This window comes from Carettochelys insculpta, chromosome 3 (assembly GCF_033958435.1).
Source record: "Carettochelys insculpta isolate YL-2023 chromosome 3, ASM3395843v1, whole genome shotgun sequence".
NCBI classification, from domain to species: Eukaryota; Metazoa; Chordata; order Testudines; family Carettochelyidae; genus Carettochelys; species Carettochelys insculpta.
This window is the reverse complement of record NC_134139.1, coordinates 99606214-99632011: the sequence shown is the minus strand read 5'-3', so window position 1 is coordinate 99632011 and position 25798 is coordinate 99606214. Positions and strand designations below refer to the sequence as shown.

Genomic DNA, 25798 nt, shown 5'->3' with positions numbered 1-25798 from the left:
TTGTGCAGTTTTTGGTTTTATAACAAGTAAAGCAGAAAAGTTGAATATTCATCTGTCTCAGTCTGAATGTAGGTTAGAGAGGGAAGCTAATGGTAGTGATGGAGTTGATTAGGTAGTAAAAAGTTTGGAATGTAAACTTCAGCCCTCTAGATTTGTGTATTGCATATTTGGGGTTTTCTTCCTCCTCAACTTTGTTTACTGATTTCAGTAAAATTCCAAGGCTACATCTACACTACAATGATCCGTTGACAGAAGGCACTGTTGGAAGAGATCTGACAACTTCTGTTGACAGAGTGCATCCATACACAAAAGCGGATCGAAAAAAAGCCATCCACTCTGTCAACACAGAGTAGCCGGACTGCTCAGCCCTCTCTTGACAGAACGGCCAACCAGAAGGACAGCAGACAGGGCTTCTTGGTGACCTGCCAACAGAGGGCCCCCCAGAGCATCCACACAACTTTTTGTTGACAGATTTCTATTGAGAAAGGCGTTCTGTGCCAAATTCTGTCAACATACTGATTTTAGTGTGGACGCTGTTTTGTTTAGTGTGCATTTTTATTGCAGATGCTGTTTTATTGGGAAAAAAACCCTCTAGTGTAGATGTAGCCCAAAAGATTAGATTATTTGTGGGGGAGGGTGGGATAAGTGGTGAAGCCATTAATTTGTAAAAATGCACGTGTTTATTTTCAGAATTCTACATTTGAACTAGTGGTGGTGTAAGAAACCAGAACTAAAATTCCTAAACCTTAACTGGACATTTTGCCTTTTATACTTTGAAATTTAAGCTGAATAGAGGGGTAATTGAAAGCAGAGTGGTGCTCCAGATATGTGGCATCAATTGTAATTGAGTGGATTGTGTATATGTACCCCTCACTGTACAGGTTGAACCTCTCTAACTGACTGTGCCAAACGAGAGAATTTGTTGGATCACAGGAGTTCAATATTGCTTAACCCATTACCAACACCTCCACTGCTTACTGGGCTCTTAGGAGACATTTAGGGGTACAAGTATCAAAGAGGTAGCCATGTTAGTCTGTATCTTCAAAAACAAGAAGAAGTCCTGTGGCACCTTACAGACTAACAGCACAGAACATTAAGAGCCAGGACTGGTGGCTGTAAACAAATTTTATAGGACCATGGGAAATTTGGCCATGATAAGTGGTCATTAGGCTAACTAAAATCATGCTGAATTACAGAAGTAGCTGGATGAGAGAGTTCTGGATTAGAGAGGTTCAACCTGTAGTCTCCTACTTCAGCACTAGCTAATGTCTGTTGATTAAATGCAGAGAACACTATATTCAGTGCTGTTCAGAACCTATAAAGGAAGAACTGCCATTGCCCCAAAGAGCTTGTAATTACCAACAGTAATGACAAAATGTCACTTAAATCATAAAGGGATTCCTGGTTGTGCTTCCATGCAAAGGTGCTGTGAGTAGTAGGCATCCTTCAGTCTGCACAGACTATGGATCGCACCCTTCAAAGTTTTAATTTCAGACTTCATTTACAGCGTCTATTGTGACTATAAAGACCCACACGAGAGTGACAGTCCTTGCTGCATCTCTTGCCGATGTAGTGGGTGTCTGGCAAGTCCTTATTGTGCTTTCTGTGCGCTCGCTTCTCCTCTGCTAGCTGTCTGATCTTCAACTCGCCCTTCTGAAGGCCCTTGTGTAAGCCCTGCCTCCATCTGCCGCGGTCATCTGCTAGTTCTTCCCAGTTGTCCAGCTCGATGTCTACCTCTCTGAGGTCTCTCTTGCAGACATCTTTGTAACGCAACTGGGGGCGTCCGGGGGGTCTTTTGCCAGAGGCTAGCTCACCACACATGATGTCTTTTGGAATCCTTCCATCGTTCATCCTGTGGACGTGGCCAAGCCAGCGGAGTCGACGCTGCCTGAGGAGGGTGTGCATGGTTGGGATTCCAGCTTGCTCAAGGATGGCTGTGTTGGTAACTCTGTCCTTCCATGATATTCCAAGGATGCGCCTGAGGCAGCGCAAGTGGAAGATGTTCAGCCTCTTTTCCTGGCAGGCATACAGGGTCCAAGTCTCGCTGCCATAAAGGAGGGTGCTGAGAATGCAGGCTCTGTAGACTTGCATTTTGGTGTGAGTGTACAGCTTGTTGTTATTCCACACTCTCCTGCTGAGTCTGGACAGAGTTGTGGCCGCTTTTCCGATCCTCCTATTTAGCTCAGTGTCCAACGACAGGGTATCAGTGATGGTGGACCCGAGGTAAACGTACTCGTGGACAACCTCTAACGTATAGTTGTCAATGCTGATTGATGGGGATTCAGCAACATCTTGACCAAGTACATTTGTCTTCTTTAGGCTGATGGTAAGCCCAAAGTCCTTGCACGCTTTGGAGAACCGATCCAGCAGTTTTTGAAGCTGGTCTTCTGTGTGAGACACTACAGCAGCATCGTCTGCGAACAGCATGTCTCTGATGAGGACTTCTCGCACCTTAGTCTTAGCTCTCAGCCTTGCAAGGTTAAACAGTTTCCCATCAGATCTTGTGTGCAGCAAGATGCCCTCTGTTGAAGATCCAAAGGCATGCTTCAGGAGGAGTGCGAAGAAGATCCCGAACAATGTCGGAGCAAGCAAGCATCCTTGTTTGACGCCGCTCCTGATTCTGAAAGCATCCGATAATGCGCCGTCATATTGGATGGTTCCTCTCATGTTTTCATGGAACGACTGGATCATCTTGAGTAACCGTGGAGGGCAGCCTATCTTGTGGAGCAGTTTGAACAGACCATCCCTGCTGACCAAGTCAAAAGCCTTGGTCAAGTCGATGAAGGCTATGTAGAGTGGCTTTCTCTGCTCCCTGCACTTCTCCTGCAGCTGCCTTAGAGAGAAGACCATGTCAACGGTAGACCTCTCTGCACGGAATCCACACTGCGATTCGGGGTACACCCTCTCAGCAATCTTCTGGAGTCTGCCAAGGATGACGCGAGCGAACAGTTTGCCAGTGACGCTTAGGAGGGAGATTCCATGGTAGTTGTTGCAGTCGCTTCTGTCTCCTTTGTTCTTATACAACGTTACAATGTTAGCGTCACGCATATCCTGTGGAACCTCACCCTCTTTCCAGCACAGGCACAGCAGCTCATGCAGGGGTTCCAGGAGTGCATCCGCGGCACATTTGATTACCTCTGGTGGTATACCATTCTGACCAGGGGCCTTTCCTGCTGCAATGCTGTCGATGGCTGCCTTCAGTTCGTCCATTACTGGTAGGAACTTGACGGCATCAAGGGCTGCGTCAACCACAACATTCTCGCGTGAGTACAGCTCGGAGTAGTGCTCGACCCAACGCTCCATCTGTTTGGCTTTGTCAGCGATGACTTCACCAGATTTGGATTTCAGAGGTGCCATCTTGTTCTGGGTGGGTCCTAATGCCTTCTTCATACCCTCGTACGTTCCTCTGAGATTACCAAAGTCAGCACAGGTCTGGATGCTGCTGCATAACTGGAGCCAGTGGTTGTTGGCACAGCGCCTGGCTGTCTGCTGTACTGTTCTTCTGGCCTCTCTAAGTGCTTGCTGAGTACTCTGGCTCGGTGAGCGTTTGTACTCCAGGAGTGCAGCACGCTTCTTTTCAATGACTGGAATCATCTCATCAGAGTTAGCTTCGAACCAGTCGTTCGTGTTTCTAGCTCTTCTTCCAAACACCGACAAGGCCATGTTGTAAACTGTATCCCTCAGATGTTGCCATTTGGATGTCGCATCGAGGCCCCCATGGCCACTGCGCAGATTTTCCTGGAGGGTCTCTCTGAACTTTTCAGCTTTCTCCGAGTTTGCCGTCTTTCTGGCATCAATGCGGGGCCTTCCAGCAGGTTTACAGCGGTACAGCTTCTTGGGTCTCAGCTTGAGCTTGGAGCAAACTAGCGAGTGATCTGTATCGCAGTCAGCACTATGATAGCTGCGTGTCAGAAGGATGTTTTTGAGGTTGTTACGCCTAGTGATGACCACATCTAGTTGATGCCAGTGCTTCGAGCGTGAGTGTCTCCACGACACTCTGTGCTGTGGCTTCGTTTGGAAGAATGCGTTTGTGATGCACAGATTGTGGTACGTGCACAGTTCAAGGAGACGCTGTCCATTGTCATTCATTTTTCCCACACCGAAGTGTCCTAAGCAGGAAGGCCATGAGGCCCAATCAGCTCCAACTCTTGCATTGAAGTCACCCAAGATGTACAGTTGTTCACGAGCAGGTATTTGCGCTACAGCAGCACTAAGCATGTCATAGAACTTGTCTTTTACTTCTGGTGTGGCGTATAGGGTTGGGGCATAAGCGCTGATCAGGTGGACAAGACCGGCACACGTTTGAAGCGTGATCTGAAGAAGTCTTTCCGATCTGCCCATGACTAAATCAACCATTTGTAGAAGGGTGTTTCTGACAGCGAAGCCAACACCATGCTCTCTGGGTTCTTCTTGGGCTTTACCCTGCCAGAAAAAGGTGTAGTCCTTTTCCTTTAGAGATCCTGAATCTCCAAGTTGCGTCTTTTGCAGTGCAGCGATATCAACTCGGAGCCTTTTCAGTTCCTCATTGATGACAGCGGTCTTGCGGGTGTCACTGATGGCCTGAAGATCTTCAGTCAAGCCGGTCAGCATGGTCCGCACATTCCAGCAAGCAAGCTTGAATTGTTGATGTTTCTCATTTCTTGTTGATTTTCTTATTGGTTTGCCTGGTGCCCAAATTTCAGTCACTTGTCAGGTTCAGGAACCTTAAGCCTCACGCACCCAGCGAGGCAGGTGAACTGTGGCGGGACAGTACCCTATTGGCTGGGGGCTGCCCAGCTTGAGGCGGGCGGTGACTGTCCAGTGAGATGCGAGGATCCCTCCCACTGTCGAAGGCAACCCCTGGCACTCGTTCTCTACACCAATCGAGCAAGAGCTTAGAACCGGTAACTGTTGCCCCCGTGTTGATGCAACGCTGTTCAGCGATGCCGGAGTACCTCTCCGGGCGCGAGCCTGGGCATTTGTTATGGAGACTCTGGGCTGCCCAGACACCAGTGTCCCCCTCTCGGCTTTACTGATATAGTCCAAAGGAGAGGATAACCTCCACGTCTGGTACCAGCTCAGCTGCAGGAGTTGCCGGGACAGTGCCAGAAGTTGACACTGAACCACCTTCAGACTCCACTCCGGGTTTTCTGTCAGGGTTTACTCCCTTAGCCTTTCTCCTTCCCAGGATAACCCACAAGGCAGTGGGGTGTGGAGTTGTGGAGAATGTGGTTAAGGATCATACTACTTCATACCTCCCTGTCAGCATGAGTCACCATAGCTCCCTGTGGAGCCATGACCCTTCTCCCTACCTTTTGCCCCTCCCCCCAGCTACCATCACCATAGGACCCTCCCCAACCCACTACCCCCATCTGCTCCCATGTCCACCCTCCTCACTGCACTGGCCCCTCTCCCCCCAGCTGCTCTCAGTGCCCCCAGGTCCACTTTCCCCTGTCGCTCTTCAGAGAATTTTTTTTTCTCTCTCTCTCTTTTCCTTCTTCTTCTTCTCTCTTTTCCTGGTAGTGCTGCCTTGCAGGGCACAGGTGGAACACCATACCTGAAAAGGTCAAACCCGGGGCTCCTCTCTCGGCGAATTCCCAGAGGCAAACTCCCTTCCCTGTTCGCTGCTCACCCCTGGTTCGCTGGGAGCTCCCTTCTTATAGGGAGAGCTGCTGGCTGGTCAGGCCTGGCTCAAAGCCTTGCCTCCAGTCTATTCAGCCCCCCTTCAAGGCTCACCTGGCAGGGAACTGCCCCAATTCACACCTTGCAAACTGCTCTTCTCTGCACAGCACAAGCTCAGACTCTGCAAAGTAACATAGCTGCACAGACAGACAGACATTCACCCCCTACCAGCTCACCACACAGCCCCCGAAATCCCACACTCACCCTGCTGTGAGTGAAGCCAAATGAACTGAGTTTCTTTAGTGGCTGGAGAGAGCCAGACAGGGGCAAGGTGGATTGTGTCATGCAGCTCTGCCTCAGGTGAGCATCCTGTAGGTGGGTAGCCTGGTCTACACTTAAACATTAGATTTGATCTACCTGGAGTGCTGTGAAAAATTCTGCACCACGTGCAGTGTAGTAGAGCAACCTAATCCCCAGGGCAGGGATGGATGGGGGTTAGGTTGAGCTGCCATAGTGCACATGGTGCAGAATTGTTCACAGCCCTGTTCCATCCACTTAGCTACCATCTCTCAGAGAGGTGAATTAACTCCAGTGACAGAAAAATTCCTTCTGTCAACAGGGAAGCAATGACAGTGCAACTCGTCTGCAGGGCGGTGGCTGTGGCAGCTGTAGTGAGATGTACCCTGAGAGTTCTGGGTTCTGAGAAATGAAGTAGTGTCACACTGCAGCCTTCCAGAAAATATAAATACTTCAGATACAAATAGCTGTCATTAGGAGATGGTACCACCATGTAGTGAAGAAGTGGAAATAAGCGCTTCTTTAAGCAATGGACTAACATGGATAGGTTATACTGTAGAAGACTGTGGCCTAACTCAAGCATTCGAGGTTCTTGCTCTCTTTATTCCCTTAATAGTAGGATGGCTTATGAAAGCTCTCTTTAGCCCAAGGGGCATGCAGAGCCAGGAGAATGTCAGTCCTAGTCCTGCTGGCACCTGCAGTAACTTTGACTCAGCTGATGACAGTGAAGTCTGTCTTAGGCATGCAATTGTTATGGCATGTCTGCAATACTGTGAATCCCAAATATTCAGAACTCATGAGTCATGTCCCACCTCTCCCCCCATCACGAGATTTTAAGATCTAACATTTGAGCCCTTTTTTCCCCCTCTCTTATCTTCTACTTTTTGAAACTCTAGGAATCATGTTTTTCAGCTTTTCTCCACAGCCCTAAGGGCTAGAAATACTTGTTTTTTAAATGAAGGCTGAGATTCTTTTAATAGCTTGGCTTCAAGAGCTGAAACTCCTAGTATCCTGAAACTCTCAGTAACATTTCAACAGGAGTGGGCAATACCTTTTATTTTACTGTCCTGATCTGAGAGCTGTGTTTTCTGGCTTTAAAAATGAACCCTTGACTTAATAACCAGTATTAACTGAATATAGCTCTTTTGAGAGCAAGAAACTACTCATTGAAGGATAACTTTTGATGTTGTTTTACCTGGAGTAAGTAGTACTGCTGTAATTTGTCTATAGTAGAGGTTTGCATTCATGTAGCTACACAGAGGGTACATCTGCACTGCGGCTGGAGGTGTAATTTCTAGCTTGGTCAGAGGTACAAGTGCTAGTTTTGATCGGACTAGTGCACTATAGATAGCAGTATAACCATAGCAATGCAGGCAGCTGCTCAGGCTAGCTGCCTGAGTCCATGTCACAGGCTTAGTCTACACTGCAAAATTAGGTTGACTTAAGCCACTGGTTCCTTGCATTGACCTAGTTGTGAATATATCTGCACCTTGAGTTTGTCTCCCACTGGTATAAGCCTTCCATTACATTGACACAGTAACATCGCCTCCCTGAGTGGCACTGAGCCAAGGCTGATTTATAGTGGCCAATGCAGAGTGACTGTAGGGGCTGTGGTACCTGTATCAATCCTAACAGTTCCCAGACAGCTGTCCCACAATGCTTGGCGCTGACCACTCTGGTCAGAATTGTGAACTCTACTGCCAAGGGTCATGGAGTCCAAAAGTTCCCCTTCCTGTGTATTTCTGAAATGCGTTTTCCTGATTGTCTGTCATTATGAGCACTCCTCACAACTCTCCGGTGTGTGTAACTCTCCAGTTGACCATACCGGCTACATGCTCCAGATGTGCTCTGGCCTGAAATGGACAGGAGATACCGGAGCTCCTGGCATGTGAAGAGAAGACCTGTGCAAGCACAGCCACAGACCAGTCATAAAAACAGGGACAGAAACTTCACCCCACAGTGACCCTCTGCACTGTTTTTTTCAGCCCTGCCATGAATTGCCAGAACTTCCCAAAAGACAGTAACTGGATGGTGGTGAGTTACACACTGGAATACCTACCCGTGATGCACCATGCTGAGCATCAACACAAGCACTACAGCCTAGTACACTCAGTGTCAACACAAGGAGTCAAATGTACATGCACAGAAGTGACACATTAACTATGGTGACTTTATGCCACCAAAACTTGCATTGGCTGAAGTTTGTAGTGTAGAAGTGTTGTCAGATGGGTTGTACTCTGGTGACTGGTCATCCTACCCAGGCTGCTGTGGCTATTCTGCTATTTTTAGCACTCCAGCTTGATTGTACTGAGCGCCACCATCTCTACCTGAACTAGAAATTCCACTCCACAAAAAACAAGCAGTCCTGTATCACCTTAAAGAATAACAAATGTATTTCTTAGGTAATTACCTTTTGTGGGTTAGACCTCCTCCTTCAGATTTTCAGAACTTTACTTCCACTCCAGTATAAGACATAACTTTTATGGGAAAGAAAATCCTTCTCTCTTACTTTATTGTGGCCTCCAGCTGCCAGGTCACTAACCTTTTAACACTGAAATATCTTAATTCAAGAAAGCGCTGCCTTGGAAAGAAATAAATTAACTATAATTAAACAACGTTAACCTTTTGTCCTTCCTACGCTAACAAACTGGAGTGTTACGTTACATTTCCATCAGCTTAGAAACTGCTTGTTCCCCATGGTGCTGTATGCGGGATTCTACTTGGGGAAGGAAGGATTGTGTGTGGGGGGAAGGGCTTGTATGCTGCAAATTTGGGGCAGCTCATGTGGTGCAAATTGCCATAATTTCCCTGAGTTTGCCACTCACTAGGGATGGAATGAAATGAAAACTGAGCACAGAGTTTTAACGTGCAGAATGTGTTGTGTTGAGCAATGTGTGCAAGAATGAGAGGGAAGTTTGCGAAATTATGAACATTTTCCAAGCTACAAAAGCACTGACTTAGCTTTCCTTAGTCCTTTTCATTTTAGAAATGTCACCAACCACTCCTTCAAGTACTGGAAAGAAACAGTCATTTGAAAGCTATTTTGTAAATGTTCTTTTAAAAAAGAATTGTTAGTATTTTTTATTTCAAAACATGCTTTTATACAGTGTATGTTTTATATCAGGATCCAATTACTCATCCATTGTGTTGTGCCTGAGTAGTTTCATGTGTGGAATGCATTTACCATTAGTTTTCTTTAGTTACCTGATGGTAATTTTGGAAAAAGATATTTTCCTGTTATGTGTTCAGGGGAATTAAATTGTAGTTGATTATTTAATGGTCTCTGGTCAGTCCATGCTGTTTGAAATGTGGTATTGGATTGGCTTCAAATAACAACATAATAGAAGTAGCACTTAGAAACTGCTAGAAAAGAAGCCATATGTTGCAAAAGTAATACAGTGCAAAATTCCACTTGTTGTTAATACAGGGCTACACTTTTCTTTCTGCTTCTATGAGCAGAAGTTCATCTATAAAGTACATTTCCTATGGTTTGTTGCGTTCCCCTCAAAAGATTCTCTGCAACGTTTCAGGCTATACTGTTTTTAAGGAAAGTGGGTGGAATAGAGAGCAGTCAGCGAGTAGTTGAAGTTGAAATTAGAAATTAGATCAGAATTTAGGGCAGCCAGGAGTGGCAGGTAGACTCCTGGAGGAGCCGGGCTGCAAGCTGGAGGGAAGGGAAGATGGGGTCATTGTGCAGAGGCATAGGCGCTCTATGCCTACCTCCATTTCTTCCATGTGTGGGAGTGTGGGTGAATTGCTGAGGGAAAAATACCATGGAAATGCCAGGTTTATAGGTATTTTTGTGGAAATATCCTGTGCAGGACATAATGTGGCTCTCAGCCCATTTTATTGTTTTTTTAAGTATTTTTCTCTTTTGTGATGCTAATGAGCTGTCAGATTGTTTACATAAAAGACCAGGATGAAGCTAAAAAGATTAGGACAGGCAAAACCCTAGCAAATCAGGATTTTTGGAGTATTCCTCTGGGCTTCTCTGAGACATAATTCACTTTCCCAGGGACCTTGGAAACTGAAGCTTGCTGTCATATAACATTCCCTCTTTTGGAAACCATTTGGTAGTAGTTTAAAAAAGAAAACATCACAAACCTTAAATAAAGCCCAAGGTGATTTTATTAAGACTGATGTTGTGGATAAGAAAGTATTCAACTTCTGCAACAGCAGCAAATGGCTAAAAAGTCCGTTGCCTTTCAGCAATAATCTGCCTTTTAGTATCACATTGTTACAAAGCGTACAACTGAATATTCCACTAAGACTCCTCTACATGATATTCTTCTCATACCTTTTTCTGTGCTCTCAGTCATGTTCTATCACCTTACTAAAACTAGCCTGAAAGCTAAGACAGAGAAGAAGAAAAAAAAAACCCCAAACTTACTCCACAGTTCTTCTTCTGCAGAGTTTATCGCACAACTGACCCTTTGACAGAGGCTGGTGCGTCAGAATATAAATTTCACTTAAATCGATTTCTAACCCTTTTGGTGATGAAGTAAACCGTGTGTGGCAGAAACAGCAATTTCCTGCCATATTTTTGAGAGACCTCATTGAATGAAGTTTAAATAGCTTTGGAGTCAATTCTATTGCAAATAGAAAGTATAGGTATTATAGTAAGATTGAAAGTAACTTCTCTGGGGGCAGACATAACTAATACTCATCTGGTATTATTAAGAGCTTCAAAGGACTAATCAAAACAATATTTCAGACAAGAATCAACTTTTTGAGTAAACAAAGTTTAAAGGAAGCTCCCAGGAAATCTTTAGCAAAAGGTATGTGCAAATGTGTTCCCTCTGGTTATGCAAGAATTCCACCTCTGAAAGTACCTCTGGAATTCGAGGAGAGAGAGATTTGATTTTGGAATTTGGGAGCAGGTGATCAGTAGACAAAGGCATAAACTGCACAAAGGACAGGCTCACAGATCTATGAGGGTGCTTGTTCTGACTTAATGGCTGGTCTGGACTTGTAACCACAGGGGAGAAAAAAAACTTTGGTGTGATTTGGAATGGGTTACCTCCTAGAACCCTTGTTGAGTTAGGAAGATCTCTGATCGGTTTATCAGCATATGTGTAGATTCTTTCAATGTTTTAATATAGTTTCTGTGGAATGCAAGAGAGGTATCTTCTGTCTGTATCTTCACAAAACAAAAAAAGCATTCCTGTAGCATCTTAAAGACTGGGCCACACACTCCCAAAGAAACAGAGGTACCACCTGACCAGTATCCTGTATAACAAGCAGGAGAGGATCAAGAATGAAACTCTCATCAACAAACAAATGTCCACACAAGATGCCCCATTGTGGGTCTTTAATAATACCAGACAAAACATCTGTAATACACACTTCTGCTCCCTACAGAAGAGAGAGGATAATAAACTATCTAAACTACTTCATACCACAGGGAACTATAACCATTATAGCCTCAACTCACCAGATAATGTTGTTAACCTTTCCAGCTACAGACTTAGCCCAGCAGAAAAGTCTGTCTTACCCCAGGGACTTTTTTTCTGCCCTACCATTCCTGTGAATTTGATACAACTTTGGGGTGACCTTGAAGCATTTTTTGCCATTTCCATCTGAGGGAATACTTCCAACACACCGGTGAACATCAAGCTGACCCACTAGATCCCCCTTACCAACATCAGAAGAACTCTATGTGGACTCCCCCACAATGGTCATAACGACAGTCTGGATTTCTGTATTCAGTGCATCCACAAGCATGCACCGGTTGATATTGTGCACAAACCCCACCATGTGACACACAATCTCAGCCGTGTTGAACGCAGTGCTGTCCAGAGTCTCAAAAATAGCTCTGACATTATAATCAAGCCAGCTGACAAAGGGGGTGCTGTAATCATGAATAAGTCAGACTATGAACCGGAGGCGGCTCGACAACTCTCTGGCACTACATTTGACAGACCTCTTTCCTCTGATCCCACTGAAGAATACCAAAAGAAACTACATCATCTGCTTATGAAACTCCCTGCTTCTACTCGGACCAAATTCATACAGACATACCTTCGGAGCCCCGGCCAGGATTAGTCTACTTGCTACCCAAAATCCATAAATCCAGACACCCTATCATTTCAGATACTGGCACCCTTACTACAGGACTATCCTGCTATGTGGACTCTCTCCTCAAACCCTATGCTTGCAGCACTCCTAGCTATTGCCGAGATACCACTGACTTCCTGAGGAAATTGCAGAACATCCAAAATCTTCATGAAAATACCATCCTTGCCATCGTGGATGTAGAAGCTCTTTACACCAATATTCCACATGAAAATGGTCTACAAGCTATCACAGGAACACCATCCCAGATGATGCCACAGCACATCAGGTGGCTGAGTTATGTAACTTTTTGTTCTCATCCACACGTATTTCTGATTTGGGGAAAGTTTATGCCTTCCGATCAGCAGCACTGCTATGGGCATCCACATGGTCCCACGGCATGCTAACATTTTTATGAGTGACTTAGAACAATGTTTCTTCAGCTTCTGTCCACTATTACCCATCCTTTACTTATGTTACACTGATGACCTCTTTATCATTTGGACCCATGGTAAAGACACCCTTGAAGAATTCCACAGGGATTTCAACAACCTGCACCCCACCATCAATCTCAGCCTTGGTCATTCCCACACGAGACATCCATTTCATGGCCACCACAGTACAAATCACTGGCTGTCAAATCAATACCACTCTATAGTGGAAACCCACTGACCACTACTCTTACTGAGATGCCCTCAGCTTCCATCCAGAACACATCACATGATCCATCATTTATAGTCAAGCCCTAAGATACAACCTCATCTGCTCCAGTCCTACTGACAGAGACCAAAAACTTCAAGATCTCTACCAGACATTCATAAAAAAATTTGTACCCACCAGGAGAAGCTTAAAAAAATCAGACTGACAGGGCCAGACAAATACTCAGAAACCAGCTACTTCTACATAGGCCCAAGAAGTTTAATGAGAGAACACCGCTAGTCATCTCCGATAGCCCCCAACTCAAATGCCTCCAGCACATTATTAACCATCTACAACATATACTGGAACATGATGCTGAACTCTCGCAGCCCTAAGTGACAGACCTGTTCTTTCCTACAAACAGCCACCCAACCTCAGGAAAATTCTCACTAGCAACCACACACCACGCCACAGGCACACTAATCCTGGAACCTCTCCTTGCAACAAACCCCGTTTCCAACTCTGTCCACATATTTACACTGCCCCACAAAAGCTCATCACACGATAAATTATTTTGTTAGTTTTTAAAGTGCTACAGGACTGCTTTTTGTTTTGTGAAGATACAGACTAACATGGCTACCTCTCTGTGATTATTCACTTAATAGACACTTACAGAAACTTTTTTCTTCTCCCGTCCCACCACTTCTGTTTTTCATAGCTGATTTATCAGTTTTTATTTCATTTTTTTTCTATCTTGCTTTTATATTCTCTTCGTCTCATATATCAGTTAATAGGTATTCTCCAGATCTGAAGAAGTGGATCCATCCCATGAAAGGTCATCACCTAATAAATTATATTGCTAGTCTTTAAAATGCTACAGGATTGCTTTTTTGTTCTCTGTAATGCTTTCACCTTAAAAATGTGCTGTAGGTGATTATACTGTGGATAGCCTCTGAGGAGAAAGTGAAGTAGGCTTGTTTAGCCAGGCTGCCTTGCTGAGGTGCTCACAGTTGAGGCAAGGAACTGGGCAGCCTCGGAAACCCAGGTCAGGAGCAAAGATGCAGGTCCCTTCCAAGAGAGGAGAGAGCTGGGAGCCTAGAGTGGGTGCCTTTGCCCATAGCCCTGAATCATGACATTCTGCAAATATGAATGTAGTGTTGACTAGTCTTGTTCTCCTGGTTTCTTACAAAGCCTGAAATAATTGCTCTGAGAGATATGAGATGTCCTGGCTTATTTGAATGGAGAGCCCAGGTACCCAAGTCCCCAACTGCATCCAGTTGCCAGAACTCCAGTTTTCACAAGTAAGATCTGCAATGAAGCTATCCAGTTTCAATACAAGACTTTGCAGCACACAGAAGAATTAATAATTGTAATAGAATATAACTGTGAACATTGTTGTGATTGTATTATTCATTTGTATATGTCATTCAACTGAACCTTCCATTTCTATTTTGTTTGAAGCTGCCGTGAAGTTTGCATCCTGTTTATATTTGTGTTTCAGAATTCAAGCAAAATGAGGATTGGCTTAAAACTCGTGAGATTTTTTTAAATAATACATTTGGAGTTCTCTTTATTTATCTAGAGTCTTTTGAAATGTTTGGATTTCCATTTGCAAGATTATCTAACAATCATGAGCATTATAAACTTGCTTTTTATTCTGTAAATGAAAGCTGGGATATTGACATTTTCACATTGATTCCAGGGTTTAGAGCTTTAAGAAATACATCAGATATCATGAAACTTTCAATAAATAATGAAATTGGCAACAATAGTTTGCCCAAAGTAGGTTTTAAATGCTAAAGTGTGTTAAGAAGAGCCTTATTTTCTGTGTACAAATTAAAAAAAAACAAACAACTTTCATTTAGAACTTACTTGAACATACTTGGTGGAAGACTGAAATGATTCCCCATAGGATATGACAAGAAGTCCTGTGGCACCTTACAGACTAACAGATGTTTTGGAGCATACGCTTTTGTGGGCAAAGACCCGCTTCATCAGGTGACCTCTTGGGTGCCAGATTTGAATCTGGCCCAGGTTGGTAGTGACCAAATTACCATCTGCTGGCAGTTTATTGGAATGAGTTGGTAATCTCTGAGGCTAGGGCTACACTGTAGCCCTAGCTCAAAATAAGTTACACACTTTGCATTGTGCAAATTGCACAACTTATTTTGAGACATCTTATTCCAAACCTGATGAAGGCTACACTGCACCAGAGTTTGAAATAAGTGCTTATTCCAAGCTTCCCGGTAACCCTTGTACAACACGGTAACCCTATTTCGAGCATGGTGTTTGGCTGCATGGTTTCTATTTCGAGATGCAAATGTATCCCAAAATAGAAACAATATTGTAGCCTCAGTCTGACTGAGTAAACATGGTGTCTCTTCATAAGAGATGTTGGTTCCCAGCCCAGGAGTGAAACACATTAGGAGGACATTACTGGGGAGGAGATGAGCTGTTTATATTGTGTTATTTTGGTGGGCAGCTACCAGGGTTGCCAGTCCAGCGTCAGGTGAGCAGTACAATAGTACTAAATTAACTTTAAAATGTTAACAAGTACAAAATTAAATTTTATTTTACCCTAAAGCATATAAAGGTATGTTAAATAAAAAAGAGTGTATTCTTATTATTACTCTGTTAATATCCAAATGGGAGTGCCAGAAAAGTGCATACAGTAAAGAAAATCACATGGGCTTTGTAGGACTATAAGTAGTCTTAAAAAAATCTACCTGGTTAACAGAGAGGGTAGAGAAGAATCAGAAATGTAGGGAGCTGAGGAGAAGGAGTAATCTGAAATACAGACAGGCTGAAGGCTGTGGAAAGAGTGAGACCTAGAAAAGAAAGCTTTTGTGTATATATCATGTTTAATAAGATGCTTGCAAAATTGTAATGGAAATGTATCATCCCAGGCACCCAACCAGGCTGCCTACATTTAGCTTGATGATAGTAAAAGAATTAGTGGTATTTTACTTGCATGTAGAAATACTACTTGTCCCAGTGTCACAGGGAAATCAAATTTACCAGGCTGTACTCTAGGGATAGAAAGTGCCAAGTCCTCTAATCTTCTTCTCTTCATGGATCTGTATTCAAATCCTGTGTTAAAACAATGGGTTTGAAGATCTTCGTCTGTGTTCCATATAAGAAAGTGGATTAAGATATCTGAATGTCTTGTCATTTGTGCTCTACATAATAAAACCACTGGGCTAACTGGCAAAATGGGCAACCTGAAATGGAGGAACAAAAGGTGCAGGAGCACAGGATCAAGATGCACTGACCGTTATGTCGAGGAAGCTTGTGCAGTTGCTGCTCTGCAGTATATTCTAGCCAGTACTGGTTATGTCAGTTGTTAGTCCCTCACTGTCATAATAATAGCTCCATTGCAAAATTAAAAAACATTACCATATCACATTAATGCACTTCTCCAATTGGCATAAAGCAGAGCTATAATTCCACCTAGCATTTTGCACTCATGGTTTTTGATGTCACCGCAATAACCTGATGGAATTCTCACTGCTTTATTATGTACAAATAAGAGCACATTGAACTTTATATTATAATCCCTCAAAATAGAGCAGAATCCCTTCATAAGCTGCATTTCTATGTGCGCCCCCTCAGCCCTAGAGTAAGAGAAGCAGCTGGGTTGAAGAATATTTCATTCCATATGCAATTCCCCCTCCCCTTGTTTTTAATGAAGAGCTACACGCAGTAAACACAACAGCTGCTTGCCATGCAGTTAGGGACGATGAGAGCAATGAAACATGTTGCTGAATAAAAGCTGTCTGCCACTTGTTGGCTTTGATTTGTTCACAAGAAATACAAAAGCTTTGGTTTTGCCCAGGATCCTGATATTATGATCGAGAAAAACATGATCAATTTTGAAACTGTATGGTTTTAGAAAATGTGCTTGATATTGACAAATTGGCATTTAGACCAGAAAGAGTTGTGATTAATATTTTACAAATTCTTTGGGAGCATCTTCAGACTTTACTGTTTACCAAGGTATAATCTAGCAATGAAGACAGACATTTTCAAGGTAGGTAAAGAGCTAAACTAAATTAAATAGAGCCCTTTTTATGAGTGTAGAGCTAACAGGCTGCATAACCACTTGCAATAACAAAACTCAAAAATTTACAGATGATATTTAAATCTGTCCTTAACGTCTTCATTGGGTTTTTGTGGACAACTGGGGCACAGCATGAAACCTTTTGCATCGGATTTGACTTACGCACATTTGAATAACTGCAGCAAATGCAACTTCCTATGTACTATGTGGTTTTGAACATGCATGCTAAAACTGTAGAAATATAATATCACTTTTAAAAATGCAATTGCCAGACAGGTCTGTAATAAGGATTTTAAAGATGATCTTAGGGTTTTGTATGTAACTGTTTCATTGTTGCCATCAGTGGGCTTAGAGCTTTAATCACAGCAGAGGCGGAGGTCTCATACTGGGAAAAATGTTTCCCAGGCTCCTCCCAAAAAATAACGCCACCATTGTGAGTCACCAATATGCAGTTTGCAAAGGGATTCAATTATACTTGAAGGTATATAATAATGCAATAATGTCCCCCTCCGTGCATAATTTTACTATTGGATGTTGGTGACCAGTGATTGAATTTGGGAAGATGGTAGCGAGGGAGAGTTTCATTCTTACATGAAGACTAAAGTAGTTAATATTTTAAATGACCACCCCTGGGAATATGATGGAATATCTGCCTGAGATGTAGTGGGCAGCTCACTGCATCAGAGCTATTTGAGGATCTCTGTGCACTATAGAGTCAGTTCAAGTTATCAGTACCTAAGTTGGTCTTCCTGTGAGTGTTCATAGAGCAAAACCATACTCGAGTTACAGTGTCCTCACTGGTGTTGCACTCAACTGGTTAGATCAGTAGGACTTCTAGTTCTTGATTCTCCTAAATCAATATTTCTTTTTCAGTTTTGATTGATTGATTGATTTTCCATTTATCTCAATAAGTGTCTTAAAGGCTGAACTTTGTTCCCACTGTGAGTGTCCTTGTCATAAATCCCAATGGTCCTTGCAAAACTTTGTGTATCTTGAGTCTGTGATAAAAATCTAATTATCATCTGATCAGATTGATTGGCGAGCCTATAACCCATGTTATATAAACAGTACTGATCTCCTAAAAATTAGACAACACTGCTACTCACTGGATATGTTCAAGAAGAAAAATGCAGACCCATTCCCTCCAAATGGAGACTACTACAGCCCAATAGATTGCCAGCCTGGGACAAAGTTGCATTATGGACAAATATACTCCATGTCCTAATCAGAGCTAAAGGTGCTCTGTAGCTATTTACAGGAAAACCTGGCCAGTGGGTCCACTGGCAATGCACTTCTCAAGCAGAAGCACCAGTTTACTTTGTGAAGGAGGAGGATGGGTCACAGTGCCTCTGTGAGGACTGTCATATCTTGAACCAAATGACCATTCATAACATGTAGGCCTTGCCCCCATTCTGGAATTGTTGTACAGCCTGGGTATGGCCACAATACTCATAAAAGTAGATATTTTGGGGACATATGGCTTGGGGATGAACGGAAGACCTCCTTTAGTACCTGATTTAGGGACTTCAGATCCATGCTGATGACATTTGGCCCCTGCAACATTTCAGCATTTCATAAATGTTGTGTGCAGGGATATCCTGGATTAGTACCGGATCATCTCCCTTAATGTTATGCCAGTATTTTCCAAGAACTTGGAGCAGCACTACCAGCATGTTTGGTCTGTCTTGGAAAGGTTATGAAAGCATGGTTTGTATACGAAACTGGAATAGTTCACTTTTGATCAGGCCACCATTGAATTTTTGGGGTTCATCCTCTGCCCAGCAGGAATCTCAGATGAATCCTCAGAAGATGGAAGCCATCTGCAGTTGGTCAGCAAACCAAGCCTATGGGAACTTGAGCACTTTCTGGGCTTTGCAAATTTTCATAGGGGTTTCATCATCCAACGCATTACCTTCCTGACTTCTCTAGTCCTCAAAGCCATGCAATTCACTTGGTCATGTGAATTACAGCTTGTTTTTGACCGACTAGAGGCTGCCTTCACTAAGTCCCCAGTCCTGCACACACTGATCTGACTCATCCTTTCATAGGGGCAGCAGATGCATCCATTGTGGCCATAGGAACAGTATTCCTACAGTGACACAGACTCCAGTCATTTCTGCATGTCTCTACATTCTATTCTCAAAAAATTACCCCATCAGAGCTGAACTTTGAAATATTGGACAAGCAGCTTCTGGCCTCAAAAAGGACATGTAAAGAATGCTGTATCACCTTAAGGGAGCTTAGCACACAGTACAGATCTTCACTGACCATAAGAACCTTAAGTGTATTTTTGCAAGACTCAAACTTTGAACGAGCCCTCTTCCTTTCCAGGTTCAGTTTCACAATTAGCAACTACCTGGGAAAGCAAATGGAAAAGTTGATTCTGTACCATGGATGGGGAAGGACTACCAGGCAAGCAAAGACTTGACTTCCAAGCTTCCCTACCTCCTTGAGCCTGCTAACTTCTATGAGTTCAGCTCCCCTTCATCTCATCTGCCTTGAAAAAAGAGCTGTTTGCCCAAGCAACACAGTCCATGAAGGATGGGATAATGTATTTTGACGAGCACATATATATGCCCTCTGGACACCCTTGACTGGAGGTGCTAGGGCCCCTTTTACAATTCAATTTTGAAACCTATTGGTAGCCACTTTTTAATCCATTTCATGTGTGCCGTGTTAATTTTATCTTGTTCAATTTTTTAAAGCAAAAATGTTGCATGGTACCACATCTAATGTTACAGAGCAGTCTAAGTATATTATGTCAACACTATTAACTTTATCAACTAAACTTGTGCTCTCAAAATGAGGCTCTGTGTAGATCAGATATTTGCCTATCCACGTGGCCCATAAATCTATGGCTAGACCCTCCTGACAGCAGTCGGTCATGTCAGGAGCTTTCTGCCGACATCTCAATTTTCCTCGTTCCATGAGGAAGAAGGGATGTGTCGGCAGGAGGGATTTTCCTAACATTTGGCCCAGTGCGGATGGGCCAAATGTTGGTAAAGCCTCTGTTGACAAAATTATCAACAGGAGACACGCAAATGCATCGTGCAATTTGCATATCTTTCACCGACAGTTCTCGGCAATCTAGACATAGCCTAAGAGATTAAGATATTATGACAATCTATTTTCCAATAACACATCTTGATTCACATTAATTACATTACCCTCCTTTATTTCTTTACTAATTGAGTCCAGTATCTGCTGCTCCATGACCTTGCTCAAGAGTGGTGTCACACTGACAGGCCTATTATTACCCAGGGCATCCTGTTTCCTTTTTTGTTTTTTTTAAAAAATGGCACAATATTTGCTTTCTTTCCCATTTCTGGACCTTCACCAGTGCTCTGAGATTTATTGAAAATTGTATTAATGGTCTAGTGAGTTCTTCAGACAGCCCTTTTTAAAAGCCTCAGATGCAAGTTATTGGTACCTGTTGATTTGAAAATGCCTGACTGACCGTAGTAGCTGCAATTTAACACTTAAAGACACTAGTGGAACGGAAAGAGTTTTAACCACATGGTGAGACGATAGCATCATGATTTAGGTGCCCTAAAGGGAATTTGGCTGTCTTCGAAATCTGATCCCAAATCTGGGTGTTGAACATTGGGTGATGGCTCTGACCTCTTTTTAAAAATCCTGTATTTGGAAGTTTAGGATCATGACAGTCAGGAAGGACCCCTGGTATTTTGGCCTGACCATGAGAAGCACCTGTGTTGTGTTGCTAGGTCAGGGCTGGGCAAACTTTTTGGAGTAAGGGCCACATCTGGATTGGCAAATTTGTGTGGTGGGCCATAAATATAGGGCTGGGGTAGAGGGCTGACGTATCAGAGAAGGCTGGGGACAAGGGGCTGTAGGGCAGGAGGGGATTCAGGGTGGGGGTTGAGGTGCAGGAGGGGTTTGTAGTGCAGCTCCAGCCAGACACTGCTTACCTCAGGCAGCACCCAGTCAGCTGTGCAGCAGGGGGAAGACAGGCTCTCCCCTGCCTTTGTCCCATGCCATTCCCAGAAGTAGCCAGCATGCCTGTCAGTGGTTCTTGGGATGGGAGAGCAGGTGGCTCCACATGCTGCCTTCACCTGCAGGCACCTCCCTTGCAGCTCCCAATGGCCATGCTTCCCCCTTCCTGGCCAATGGAAGCTGCAAAGGCAGTGCCTGCCTGTGAGGGCAGTGCACAGGACCTTCGTCTCCCCTCCCCCTGCCCCCACTCCAGGAGGGTGTGTGGAGGTGCTGGCCACTTCTGGGAGTGGCAGAGGTCCACAGCAGGCAGCGAGCCTGGCTTAGCTCCCCTGAACTGGTCATGCTAAAGAGGGATTAAAAGCCCTGACAGGCCAGATGTGGCCTGTGGGCTGCAATATGTCCACATCTGTACTGGGAGGTGCTCGTTTGATGTAATAATTTCAATATTTTTAAACTAATTCCTGCATATTGTATTTCTCATGATGTCTTTTCAGTTTTCTGTGCACTGCAGGGAATAGGAAATCCTAATTTTAGGCAAATTACATAGTGTACTTATCTGCTTTCTCTTGGAAGACCAAGCCGGTACGATGGTCTCTGTTCTCTCCTATCTTTTTTTGCTTTAGTGCAAGATGTTTTGGCAGGCCATTGAAGAGTTTCCACGAAATTATGTGCAGCTGGAAGGTAATTTTGGAACTAGCTTGAGAAATGGGAATGGATCCAGAAGCTTCCATGTAATATGCTTGACTTGGTCTCATTTTATCAACTGTAAAACGTGTTTCACTTACTGCAGAGCTGTTTGTTTTTGGGTCCAGTTTATTTAAGCACAAAAATAGGATGACCGCATACTGACTTCCAATTATTTTCACACTTCCGTTCTGTGTCTGCTGAGAATTTCTGTCATTTGTCAGTTGCTAGAAGTATTTTCCATAAATGAATCCTCATTGATTTTTCCCTAATTTTAGAATATAGCAAGAAGTAACAAAATAAGGAAACATTGCTGGTTTTGCAGTATTCTCAGATGTGGTCCTGCAATAGGTCACCATAAAATTGAGCAAGGTACATAAATCTAAACATATTGGCTACATCTACACTAGGACACTATGTCGAGGTAGCCTATTTCGAAGTAACAACTTCGAAATAGGCCAGTTTGACATGTATCGTCCACACATCCTCCAGGGCTGGTGCCGTCGATGTTCAGCGTCGAAGTAGTGACGGGGAATGTCGAAAGGAGCTGCCTCAGAAGGAAACATGGAGTGTCCACATACATGAGCGCTGTCCACATATATGAGCGCTGCCCATCAAAATAAAGGGCCAGGAAAGCCCACAGATGGGGTCACAGGCTGGACTAGCCCTTCTGGAACAACAGCAAGCCACTCCTTTAAAGGGCTCCTCCCAGACACACCCGGCCTTCACAGCATGAGGTCTCCAGAGCGCTAGCCACACTCTCGCAGACCAACGCACAGCAGCCATGAATCTGCAGTAGCAGCAGGAGCACCTGGAATCCTTTCAGGTAGTCTTCCAGGGAGCAAGCGCCCTGCTAGGTGCTGCACAGGAGGCCGCCCAGCAGCTCCTGGCAGGGGGGCCCTCCCTGGTGGCAGACAGGGACACCCCTGACCACCGGGCTCCCCTCTTCCTTCCCCGCTGGGTGCTTCACCACCTCTGGAGCTACCCCACCAGCTCTGAGTGGTGGGAGCAGCTGGTCATGGGGGAGTGGGGGGACGACCAGTGGCTGCAGAACTTCCGCATGCGAGGGCAGACCTTCCTGGAGCTCTGCCAGTGGCTCACCCCTGCACTGAGGCACCAGGACACCTGGATGCAGCGCGTCCTCCCCATCAAGAAGAGGGTCGCAATAGCCATCTGGAAGCTGGCCACTCCAGACAGCTGCCACTCTGTGGGACACCAGTTTGGAGTGGGAAAGGCCACAGTCAGGGCCGTTGTCATGGAGGTAAGGAGGCCTGGGCATACACCCACTGGGGAATGGGGGAGTCAGGGAGGGCGGCCCGGATGTGGGGCTGGGGAGGGAGTGGGGCCGGGGAGGGAGGGGGCTGGGTGAAGGCCTGAGGGAAGGAGGGAGGGAGGGAGGGGGCTGGCTGGAGGCCTGGGGAGGGATGGTCTGGGCGTGGGGTGCCTAGGGAGGTGCCCAGGAGGGGGGCCCGGGTCAGGGGCCTGGGGCACCCTGCACACCCTCATGGGTGCTCGTGTCCCCTCCCCACAGGTGGTCCGTGTGCTTAATGCCATGCTGCTCTGGAGGGTCATCTGAGTCGGGGACCTGGATGCAGCCATCACCGGATTTGCTGCTAAGGGGTTCCCGAACTGCTTTGGGGCTGTAGATGGGACCCACATCCCCATCCACGCCCTGGACTACAGCAGGGGAAGATACATCAACTGGATGGGCTACCACTCGGTGGTCCTGCAGGCCATGGTGGACAGCCAGGACCACCTCCAGGATGTCTACATGGGCTGGCCCCGCTGTACACATGACGCCCGTGTTTTTAGGAACTCGGGCCTGTGCTGTTGGCTGGAGGCGGGGACCTACATCCCCCAGAGGGATCTACCACCGTGCCCCTCTGCCTTGTGGCAGACATGGCCTACCCCCTCCAGCTCTGGCTCATGCGCCCACAGACCAGCCACCTCACCACCAGCCAAGAGTGCTACAACGCCCAACTGAACCCCGCCCACCAGGTGGTGGAGAGGACCGGTGGCGGTGCCTCCTTGCCCACCTGGATGTCAGCCTCCAGAACATCCCCCAGGTTGTGGGTGCGTGCTGCATGCTCCATGACATTGTTGAGAGCAAGGGGAAGGCCTTCATCCAGGGGTGGGCAGTCAATGCCAGCATGGGCTTCCCCCAGCCGCTTGCTGCATCCAGTCCTCAGGCCCGCCACAAGGGAGCACAGGTCTGCGAAGCCCTGTGGGCCCATTTTGATCAGGGAGACCCCTGAGCACCTCCCTGGTCTTCCCCGGAGAGCTGCCCGCACACCATCCCCCCAACAAGCACACATCTCAGGTTCTGTGGAAAATAAAACTGTGGATTATTGAATACTGGTAAACTGTCTTATGTGCACAACAAAAACTGGAACCAATATACAAAGGGGGACAACTATATACAAATGGGGGGCTAGTGGATGGCTTGGCCATCAGCCTATCAATCTGGGGTGGGGGTGAAGGGGCATGACCACCAGTGGGTATGCGTCATGCCTCCCCCCCACCATCCGCAGTCCCCGGCGCAGCCGGCTGGGGCCAGGAGGATGGCAGGTACGGCTGGGATGCCTCCACCAGCCGGCCTTCAGCCCCAGTGGGCTCCAGTCCTGGGGGGCTGGCAGGTATGGTGGCAGTTGGGGCAGCAGGTGAGGCAGGTGGGGCGGCGGGGGAGCATTGGGTGAAACGGTGGGGAGGTCAGCAGGAGGGCAGCGGGGTGTGGGAGCCAGGCGACAGTCTCCTGGAGCGACCCGGCTATATCCTGGAACATGCCCATGAATTCCTGCCACGCTGCCTGGCACCAGTTAGACTGCTCCCAGTCAAAGTGGAGCCGCTCCTTGGCCAACTCTGCCTGCTGCCAGAGAGCCGCCAGGAGTCCACGGGGGCTATGCCCTGGGTCCAGCAGTGGCTTGCCCATCCTGCTGGCCTCAGTGGTGCCTGACCTCTGGTGGGCTCTTGGGGACCAAGGAGAGTGCCTGGCTGCCTGGGGCCTCGGATGGTGCAGCTGGAGAGAGGGAGGGGAAGCATGTTAGTACTGTGCTGTGGCCCATGGCCCATTCCCCCATCCCCCCTTGGGTGCTGGGTCTCTGTCCCCATTGGTGGGTTTGGTGTCCCTGTTGGGTGTCCCCATTGCATGGTCCCCCTGCCCCCGGGGTTAGGGCACAGTGCTGTCCATGGGTGTGGGTGCTGACGGGTACTGATGGCCATGCCGCCGTCCTGGGACCGTGCTGTGGCTGGGCAGTTGCAGGTTGGGGTCCACTCGGGGTGTGTGGGGCTCCCAGTCATGTCTGGTGCCCCCGCCCCATGGCCCGGGGGTACGTGCCCTGTAGGGTACGTACCTGACCATCCACTGCTGCGGTTGGGGGAACCCCAGTGGGTGGATGCCCGGCTGGTGCTCTGGGAGGGAAGGTCTATGAAGAGGCCCCCCTCGCTGCTGGGTCCCTCCTCTGCCGTCCCAAGGGGTGGCTCCTCACGTGGGCCCTGGGGCGTGGGGCTGGCCTCCGGGCCAGACTCCAGCTCCAAGGCCTGCTGGGACTCCACTGCTGCTGTGTCCAATATGGCCTGGGGGGAGGAGGAGTCCCAGGGGCCCAGGATGGCCCTGAGCTCCCTATAATAGGGGCAAGCGGCAAAGGCGGCCCTAGACCAGCTGGCCGAATCCCGGGCCTGGGCGTACCCCTGCCGCAACTCCTTCACCTTGTTCCAGACGTGATCCAGGGTGCGGGCAGGGTGACCCTGGGTGGCCAGGCCCTTGGCCAGTCGGGCGAATGCTTCTGCCTTCTGCCACTTGCTCCCATCACGTGGAGCACCTCCTCTTCACCCCAGAGCCCCAGCAGGTCTCGGAGCTCGGCCTCCGACCAGGAGGGCCCTGCCCCCGTGTGGCTGCCGGGGGTCCCTGGGTCCCCAGGTCCCCTCAGGGGTAAGCCCTGGGGTCGCTCAGGGGGCTGGCTGGATGCCATGGCTCTGGGTGGTCAGGTCGGGGTTCGTAGAGGGCGTGCAGGGCTAGTATGTGCATGTGGTGCTGCCTACACGCTCTCAGCTTCCTGCCATAAGAAATCCAGGTCTGTGGTGCTTTAAAGGCTGCTGCGCGTGGTGATCATAAAGCCCCACAGGGGCTGGACAGCATATCTCAACCCCTCAGCTGATGGTTGCCATGGAGGACCCCAATATTTTGAAGTAGCAGGACACGGATTGTCTACACACCCCCTACTTGGACATTGAACCTCGAAGTAGGCTCTATTCCCATCTTCGGATGGGAATAGCGATTTTGACGTCTCACCGCCTAACGTCGAGTTCAACATCGAAATAGCGCTCGGCGTTTGTAGACGCGATGTGTGCTATTTCGATGTTGTGCCGGCTACTTTGAATTAGCTGGGTAGTGTGGATGCACCCATTCTCAGGCTGAATCACAAAATTCTCTAAAGTTTTTCTCTTTTTGTTCTCCAAGCAACATACAAGTTGAACCTGTCTAATCGGGCGCCCTTGGGACCTGTCCGGTGC

The 25798-nt window shown here is 46.6% G+C and overlaps 1 protein-coding gene across 5 annotated transcripts in view; it reads left to right on the top strand.

Moving 5' to 3' along the window:
- The window catches only part of PHACTR2 (phosphatase and actin regulator 2), a 229561-nt gene that overhangs the window by 112446 nt on the left and 91317 nt on the right, over positions 1 to 25798 (top strand). The window lies entirely within an intron of this gene.